Source organism: Pleurodeles waltl, chromosome 5, assembly GCF_031143425.1.
Source record: "Pleurodeles waltl isolate 20211129_DDA chromosome 5, aPleWal1.hap1.20221129, whole genome shotgun sequence".
NCBI lineage: Eukaryota > Metazoa > Chordata > Amphibia > Caudata > Salamandridae > Pleurodeles > Pleurodeles waltl.
Window position 1 is genome coordinate 89,786,223 of NC_090444.1, and position 9,312 is coordinate 89,795,534.

The following is a 9,312-nucleotide window of genomic DNA, read 5'->3' on the forward strand; positions in this document are numbered from 1 at the left end:
GATGGTGTTGTGTGCCTGTGGATGCTGGGGTTGTGTTTGCTATTCTCTCTCTCTCTGCTTCTTACAAAAATGTCGTTGTAAGGGGTTGTGGGTAATGTGGGTGTGTGTTTTATAGTGGTCTGAGTGTGTGGGTGTGGTGTGTGTATGTGTATCAGGTGTATGTATTTTGAATTGTCCAATGTAGTTGTGTTTTGTAAATGTGTGTGTATTTTGAGCGTGGCGGTGTGTACCGCCAATGGATTACCGCGGTTGAATGACCGCCGCGTTGATTCGTGGGTCATGATAGTGTGGGTGTATTCCTGTTGGCGTAACGGTGTAGGTTTTGCTATCGCCAGTTTATCACTGACCTTTGGTGTGGCGGACTTGTGTGGGTGTCTGTAATGTGGCGGATTACGAGATGTGGGTCGTAATACCTGTAGCACATTTCCGCTGCGGCCACGGTATGTTGGCGGCTGTCAGCACGGCAGTAAGCGGGATGTACAGGACTCTTAAGCCCTCATTACAACATTGGCGGTATTGACTGCCTACCGCCACGGCAATGCCAGCCAACATACCATCGCCGAGGCTACCAGGCGCCCACCTGCATTATAACCGTAGATGAAACTCCACCAGAAGGCTGGCGAAATACCGTTGACGGTCATGGCGGCAGACAGCGGTAAGGTGGTGCTGTCAGCAGCAGCGCCACGCCAGCAAAACGCCGCTGACTGTATCATGAGCAATGATGTGGCCTGGCGGTATTTTGCTGGCAGACGCTGATGCTGCCAGCAGCGCCGTGTCCCGTCTCCTGCTGGAGGACCCCGTGCAAACAGCTAAGTCGGGTTCTCCAACAGGAGAGGGGGATGAGGGGTAGTGTTTGCTTGTGTGGGGGTGTTGTGTGTGTGTGTGTGGGTGGGTGGGTGTCTGTTTTTGTATGCGTGCATTTGGGTCTGAGTCGCATTGAATAAGTGCGTGAATGACTGAATGTGAGTGTACATGTATGGTGTGTGTTGTGAATGCGTGTGTGCAACAATGTATGTTGGTGTTTGGTGCGTTGTGTGGGTATGTCTTTGTGCATGCATGGGTGGATGTGGGTATGCATTTGTGTATGAGTGTGTATGTGTGCGCGTATGGGTGTGTAAATGTGCGGGGGCAGGAGAGGGTGGGGGAGGACTCTGGGGAAGGGGGGCAGGGGAGACCCCGATCAGTGCCAGGGAAGTGCCTACTGCGATGGTTTTTGTGGCGGTACGCTTGCCACAAAAACAATGGCGGTAGGTGGGGTCATAATCCCGAGGGTGGCTGGAGACCGAAGTCTCCAGCCCAGCGGCCATTACCACCCTGGCGGACAGAGTGGTACATTGGTGGCTTGGCTTCAGCCAAACCGTTAATGTCATAATTTGGGAAAAGGTACCGCCAGCCTTTTGGCAGTACCATTCTCCAAATTACCGCCGACCGCCAGGGTCGTAATGAGGGCCCTATTATTTAAAAAAATATATCTTGGCTTGTTTGTTGGATATTTGTGGTTTTGGTCTTGTTTTGTTTTGATAAATATTACCTATTTTTCTAAACCTATGTTGTTTAATTTTGTAGTGTTTTCACTGCATTACTGTGTGTTGGTAAAAATAATTTACACATTGCTTCTGAAGTTAAGCCTGCCTGCTCGTGCCAAGCTACCAAGGGGGTGAGCGGGGTTAACTGACGGTGATTCTCCTTTACCCTAACTAGATAGAGGGTCCTTGCTTGGCCGGGGGTAACCTGACTGCCAACCAAAGACCCAATTTCTAAGAGGATGTGTATAAGGTGAAATAGTATGCTAATCATGTATCTGGTGTACAGTGTACTGGGTATGTGCATGTGCTGTGTGTGCTGTCTGTCGGCAAATGCTGAATATGTTTTGTATCATCTACATGATTTTATGTGGGTGTTACTATGGGATATACTATGATTACCCTCCCAATAACCTGATAGTTAGAACATTATTGCTTTATACACTGTGTTAGGCGATTGAGCCATTAGTAACTGGAGTATTTCTTCTAAAGTGCGATATCCTTTATAAGATGGCCGCACTGTTGAGACAATAGTCCCTTCTTTATTGTTTCAGCCCTTATTTCTGTTACTTACACGTTACTAGGTCAGGAGGCAGTGTTGTCCTTTTTTTATGTTTATGATATCTGATGAAAACATCGCTACGCTGCATTTCCGACATGTACTCGCGTTTGAAAATGATGACTGCTAAATCGACAATATGACTTCAGGTGGGTCATACCCTTTAGGTTTATGATAAAGTGTTTTTTGATATTTTTTGACAGGCTATTTTATACCCCTTAACTGAGTCTTTTCAATGGTGGAGCTACGGGACTTACATGAATTACAATGGCAGTAGTGGTCGCCAATGCGTATCCGCATGTGGTATAAATACGGTTTAACTCTAAAAACCGTTACATCTGTGTTTGTTCATTATTGGTATTAGATCCAGTCTATGCTTTATGGCGCTCATAATAGCAATATGCTAAGATTTTTAAAGGCAATGGCATTTAATACATAAAGAACTAAATCATGCCGGCACCGTTGTCCCATACATACTCGCGTTCAACATATTTGGAATTCTATTTTCCTGTGCATACTTAAGTAGATTTATAAGACTTGAGCCAACTTCGGTGCTTAAGTTTATTGGTGTACTCTGGTGCGTGTTATATTCAAACTAAGATGGAGCTTTATTGGTACATATTGACAGAAGTGGTACCTGTCTTTTTCTTTTCAGCAGATATATTCACTTTACGTCTGAGACTTTAATATCAAGTGGTGATACGAATTGTCTAATTCATAGATACGTCATTGTTATGACTACTGATGTTGCTTGTTAAATTAACCTTAAGTACGTGAATAGGTAATTTTGGTTACTGTTTTTCTTTTACTTTATTTACATGTTAGGTCCGCCCTTCCTATTGATGAACCGCCTTTTCACACTGTATAATATCACTTTTTCACAACAGTTTTTCACAATTTCGGTCTCTGGCTGTGTGAGCTTCACATTGATTACCTTTTACTCACGGGATAACACAAAGAAGGGTGTAACTTGCCTTGTGAATTCACATTCTTAACTTTTTGTAACAATCCCACGTTTCTGGGTTTGTAATGGCAATTTGGTCAAGGGTCTATACATCTATTTGAGATGTGTTAAGTGTGTTATGATTGGTTATAGATATAATTTATTTAGTCAAAATTGCAGCCCTGACGAAGTCAGTGGGGTATTCCCCAGATGAAACACATGTTGGCTGCGTAATCAGATTGGATCAATATCTTTGGTCATCTTTTCGGAAACTAAAAGAATCTATTGCAATGGACATGGACATTGACACCTGATTCGAATCGGAATATTACTCCTGGCACCAAACTTTTTGTTTAAACTGATCTCCTTTTTGTTGGATGGAGATATTGCGAGTAAACTCAAATCTTTTTTGAGTATAATAGTGACTACCTCGCCTTTTACTTTTTGCATACTGATACTTCACTTATTGGGACTTGTTATTTAGATACATAGTATGTGATAAATATGCAATAATTTTTAGCACAACCTAATACTGTCTTTTTTTGTTGATTTAACGAGTGCCTATTGTTTGTTTTTTCTTTTTTTTATCATCTACATGATGTTCTCCTTTTTTCTTTGTGTCCCATGGAGGTCAGCGTCCATCACAAGAAAGGGTTATGGAGCCCCATTGCCAAAAAAGTGTGGACCATGGGGGTCCTTAGTCGGCAGAGCACACACTGCAGGAAGCAGTGGGAGGACCTGAGACGCTGGGCCCGGAAGACTGCAGAGGCCCAGTTGGGGACAGTCTCCCAAAGAGGAAGAAGTGCCTATCGGACCCTGACCCCACTAATGGCCCGCATACTGGTGATGGCCTACGCAGAGTTGGATGGGCGCTTGAGGACAGAACAGCAGGCCTAAGAGGGTACGTGCAGACTGTTAGGTGACTTTTATATGGGTTTCTACTGTGTCCTTTAGTGGACTTGGTATTGACGAGGTTCCAATTGTGTTGCAGTGTTGTGCGTTAGCTTTGTAAAGCCATGCATTGATGTGGTGGTGCTGTACCAAATTGTCAACTACAGACTAGCTTCAATATTGAGGCATTCTGCAACCTTCATTCTCTATCCCTGAGTCTACTTTACTCAGCCAAAGTTATCTTGTTAGCACTGTATTTGGGTTATGACAAGTGTGTGTCGTGTACATAGAAAGAGGATTCATTGCAATACGAATGGACATTTCTACAAAATGTATTCCACACATACCTGTAATATCGTTTGTGTATACAGTACCTATGAAGTTTATTTTTGTTTCATTCTGTTATGATTGACATGTAGGTAAGTATGTTCATGGAGTAAATTAATAGACATGTGAGAACGACAGTTGATAGTCATATAAGATGTTCAAGATTTTCTCTTGGGTGAAGAGGTGGGGTAAAAGGTTATATGGTTGGTTATGGCTACCTGAACTCTGTTTATCATAATTGTCATATATCCACTATTTGTCATGGCCTGTATGAGTACATGTCTGGTCAGTATGTGTATAAGATGGGTATGTCTTGACAATTTCCTCCCTTTCTTTTTCTCCCACCCTCCTTCTCTCTCCACCGTCGGTCTATGTGTGCCTTAGCATCTTCTGGCGAAGGAGAAAGGGCACCGGCCAGTGGGGAAGGTGCAGCCCACGGGACCCAGGAGGCTGATGCCAGCGGAGCCGAGAGGACCAGTGGGACGGGGAGCGAGGGGAGTGCCACGGGGGAGACCAGATCTACAACATGATCTTCAGAATTCTCCTCTCTCCTCTGATGGACGCTCCCTGGTGGTAGCGGACCCATCTGGGTCCATCCCAGCTCCATGCTTGCCCGCCACACCCCTTACCAGCACCGCCTTGCCTGTAGCTCCCCACCCAGTTGCCCGTGCCTGCTCACCCAGGAGGGTGGACATCTCCTTCGCCACAGGCACCTCTGCCCCTGCCCTAGTCAGCCCTGCTGCCCTCACTGAGAAGGCTATAGACCTCCTGAGATCCATTTCTATGGGGCAGTCCCCACCACCTCCTCCCTTACAGTCACATCATCGCTCACTCCTACTGACACTGCATTATCACACCCTGATCTTGCCACCATTCCTGTCATACCCTCATCGCCACAAGAGCAGACACACAGACACCCACCCCACACACCACATCTGCACTCACCACGACCACCTTTACTAGCACATGCAGTAAATCTTCCATTCCCTCTCCCTGCATCTCTTCCCCCTCCCAAAAAACACAAACGCCCTCACTCACCCACCCAACATACACCCACCACACACAAGCACACATTGCACACAACTGCATCCACGTCCAGCACTCCAACATGTCATCCAACCACTCCCTCTACCTCCACTCCTAACCCTTTTTAATATGACCATCCCCATGTCACTAAGAAAGTCTTCCTTGCCTCCCTTGACCTGTTTCCTACTCCTGTACCACCCAGTGTTGCCCCTGGACGCAATGCCCCCCTGGTGCTGCCCATGCTCCTCCCCCTGCCAGGAAGTCCACCCCTCCCAGACCCAAAGTCCCCCTCCAAAGGCCAGACCTAAAGACCCTGTATCAAAACCCAAACCTAAGGACCCCCTTCCAAACCCAAGCCCCCCCACCCCTACCCCTGACGTGTCTGCCTACCCCATTGATGCCCCTTTCACACGGAGGTCTATTTGCAGTCAGGTGTCAAGTTTGGTCTCCGGATGGCGCCCTATGTGCCTAGGGCACATTTGGACATTGGACTGGCCAGTAGGCCCATTTTGTATATAGTTTTAATCATGTTTTTCGTTGAACACATCTGCCCACTGAAATGTGGATGTCAAGGTGAAGTACTTGTCCTGGTTTCCTTCTACATGGTGGTGTGATATCTGTATGCTACGGTTTGCGTATGGTTTGTGCCTTTGTTAGTGCATACGCTGGGTAGATGACTTGTGCCATGTGCATGTTGTGAAGTGTTCGTATGCTGGCATTGTATGGGAGTGGTGTGTGAGTCTGTGTGTATAGTGCTGCATCTGTGAATTCCTCTGTATGTTGGTTGTATGTGGTGTCTCACCTGTGTCATTATTTGGATGTCTGTTTGGTGATATTGATTGTGTGTTCTTGCTACCTACAGCTTTTTGTTTCTGTGGTGTTTCTCGACTTGCCTGTCTATGACTGCATTTGTGTGTTTGTGATGTTGTCGTCATTGTGTGTTTTGTGGGGTGTTGTGTGGGATGTGTATGACTGTGTTGGTGGTGTGCATGTGTGTTGTGCTGTGTGTTTGGCACATGTCTGTTTGGCATGGTGTGTGTATTTTTACTTTGCATTTGTGTATTTTGTGTGTGTGTGTATGTGTGTAGATATGTGTGGTGGTACGGTATGTTTGTTTGCCTGTGTGTGACCTTCGCTGTCTGTGGCAGGTGAGTGTGTTGTGTGTGGGTATATGATGCTGCATTTACTTCCAGTGTGTGCCAGGCGGGGGTCCTTACTGTTGTCGTCTTCGTCGTTGTCGCTGGTCCTGGAGGTGTATGGCGAGATACAATATTGGTAAGACTTGCAGCTTGTTTGCCATGGCGGCCACGGACGCGTCTGTGTACCTGGAGAGAAGTGTCTCCTTTTCTACTTTTGGTTTCTGCCAGGCTTTTCATGGCGGTCCGACCGCCCCGGAAATCCTGGAGGTCTGCTGACTCGTAATATGGTGTGCGGTGAATTGGTTCCTGCTGGCGTTGAGATGGCTACCGCCGCCGGTGGCGGTCCGACCGCACTAGTGGTAAGTTGGCTGTGTTGCATTGGGTTCACAGCCATTGTTATAATATAGTGGTCTGCAACGCCAGCCTGGCAGTGGTCTCACCGCCACCACCGGCATGACGGTCCAGTTTCGCCAAACTTGTAGTGAAGGCCAAAGTGACTGTTTAGTTTTTTAAGAAATCTTTTAAAAGAAAAAATCACTCTGTTTTTTAAATGTGGTGTTATTCTGCCTTAATTCCTTTCAACGAGTCAGTGTTTTGATGTAAGGCATGTGTGGGTAAAATGGCCCTTTGACTCTGTTAATGACATCAAATTCCAAAGACCCTAGGGGACCAGCAATGTGCTGCTACTGTGCCGCTATATAATTTTAAACAAGTATTTGCACAGAGCATTGTTTACAATTTCTTTTTTATGTTTTTTTCTTTCTTGATATAGATACTCCTGCTGCAATTTTTTTGTGTTTTACTTTTACTTCGCACTGGTGCCTTTTCGAGCAGCCTGTTTTTTTAATCTGCTTCTCAAAGTGTATACAAGTTAGTTGTACGCTTGTCCTACTACCCTCTGTAATTATAATGACCATTAGGGGGTATGATGTTATTCCCTCTACTGCCTACATCAACCTGGATAAACAATTACTTATCTGCAGTAGAAGTTAGTTACTTACAAACTAAATTAGTTCACTTCACTCCATCGTTCTTTTATCTGAGTAGATGAAGGAGGGTTTTCCAAGGTGCCTTCTTAATGGTGGTGGTAGTAGTGTGCTAACATGAAATGTATCACAGGGGCAGGTCTTACTCTCACCTAGGTGAACTCCAACTGTAGGATTGTTTAAAAGGATTATCTATCACAGGTTACTAAATTGAAAGAAAAAGACAGAGTGTGTGGGTTATATATTTATATCATATGTTTACAAAGACTGAGGCCAGACTACTACCACCATAGCACAACAAAGAATGCCCGAGATTATAAGAAAAACTAGCAGTAGTAACTTCTTCTGAGCAATAGGGAGCATGGAATGTATTTACAACTAAAGTAATAAAATCCTCGAGGCAGGAAACGTGTACTCAAATTCTGGAGTGGACAAGGTTAAGTGTTTACACCAAGACCTGAATGATGATGTTGCTGAATTATGTTCTTCTGCATCTAAAATATGGATTCCTTTAATGCGTGGGTGGGTAAGTGGGGCTGATGAGGGCTATTGCTCAGGTAATAAAAGATCATGCAGTGAGTTTGGTGTCACATTTAACCACATCCACCCCACCAAGTGTGTGATCCATTTATGGTGAAAATTAAGTCACACCTCAATAAACCACACAGCCCGGGTGAAGAGGGTTAGGGGTTTGATAAATGAATGAGAAAGGGGATTTGGGGAAAGGTGTGCCAAAGACAAACACTATATAACAGAACAGCAATATTCCTAAGGATTATGTTCATCAATCTGCTGCGGAAGGAAATTAAGGAATGAGTACGATACAGTTCTGTTAAATACATTGCAAATAGTCCCTCAGACCCAGAGACCTAAGAAATTATTAGATATTTAAATGTTCTGTTATCTAGGCTTGAAAAATACAAATTACAGAGGAGTGAAGTGAACCCCCCAGTTCTAAAAATTATGATTGTTAAAAGAAAAATGATACTGTATTGCCAAATTGGGAGGTGCATCTGCATTATTCAGGGAAAGCCCGTAAGTATTGGTTGCCTGCTCTTAGCTGAACTAGTCCGCTAAGTTAGAAGTGGTGAGCTTTCGCCTTTCGTGCAGGAGAAGAGAAGGCCTGCGGATTGTAAACAGAAATGATTTTGTAGAGTCAAGGAGGTCAGAAGGTGAGCTTCATGAGGAGTGCACCAAGAAGACTCAGAGGCACAGCAAGTCCTTAGACTACTGCAATTATTAATTTCTCTTTATTATTCATCATGTCATGTGCGATTGATTATCTGAGAAGTGAGATCAATTTACAACCAATCATGGATACCCTAGCTGCATGTATCTAGCTGATCAATCTCACAACTGTCATCATCATAACATTTATCTGAGTGTGTACATCATGTGATGAATAGAATCACAGGCCTGACTCCAGTTACAAGCAACAGCTCCTTCGACCACAACCACAATAGAGGAGTTTCATATTTGAGCCAGCACACACACTCAGCAGCATTTCCCAAAACAATGCGCCTCTCTCCATTCCACAGAGTTAGGCCTCAGAATCATCATCATCATGTTTTCATTTTGAAGTCCATAACTTCCATCTTCTGGCTGTTAGTCTTCCTCCTGACTTCAAGTACAATTAACAAATCAGTCCAACTCCATCCTAACCAAGCAAGATAGACCTGTAGTGCACTACTGTTAAAGAACAAGTAGAGAAACAGAATTGGAGTATTTTGTGTGAATTTGTGTTTGCTAACTAAAATGACTGGTCTGGTCTCTGAAGAACCAAAAAAAGGAGTTGACCCTGCAGGTAAATTTTACTAAGTGTGAAGGGGCCAATTACCTTCAGGAAAAATTATCACCCATCAGCTCCCAAACATTGCAAATCATCAAAATCAAGTTTACAAATTAGTTGAATACCCTC

At 44.5% G+C, this 9,312-nt stretch overlaps 1 long non-coding RNA gene across 1 annotated transcript; it reads left to right on the plus strand.

Moving 5' to 3' along the window:
* Window positions 1-2,148: 2,148 nt before the first annotated feature.
* On the plus strand, window positions 2,149-4,710 carry LOC138295400 (uncharacterized). Its single transcript, XR_011203593.1, has 3 exons — window positions 2,149-2,231; window positions 3,656-3,926; window positions 4,628-4,710. It is a non-coding gene; the product is annotated as an uncharacterized lncRNA (long non-coding RNA).
* Window positions 4,711-9,312: the final 4,602 nt, after the last annotated feature.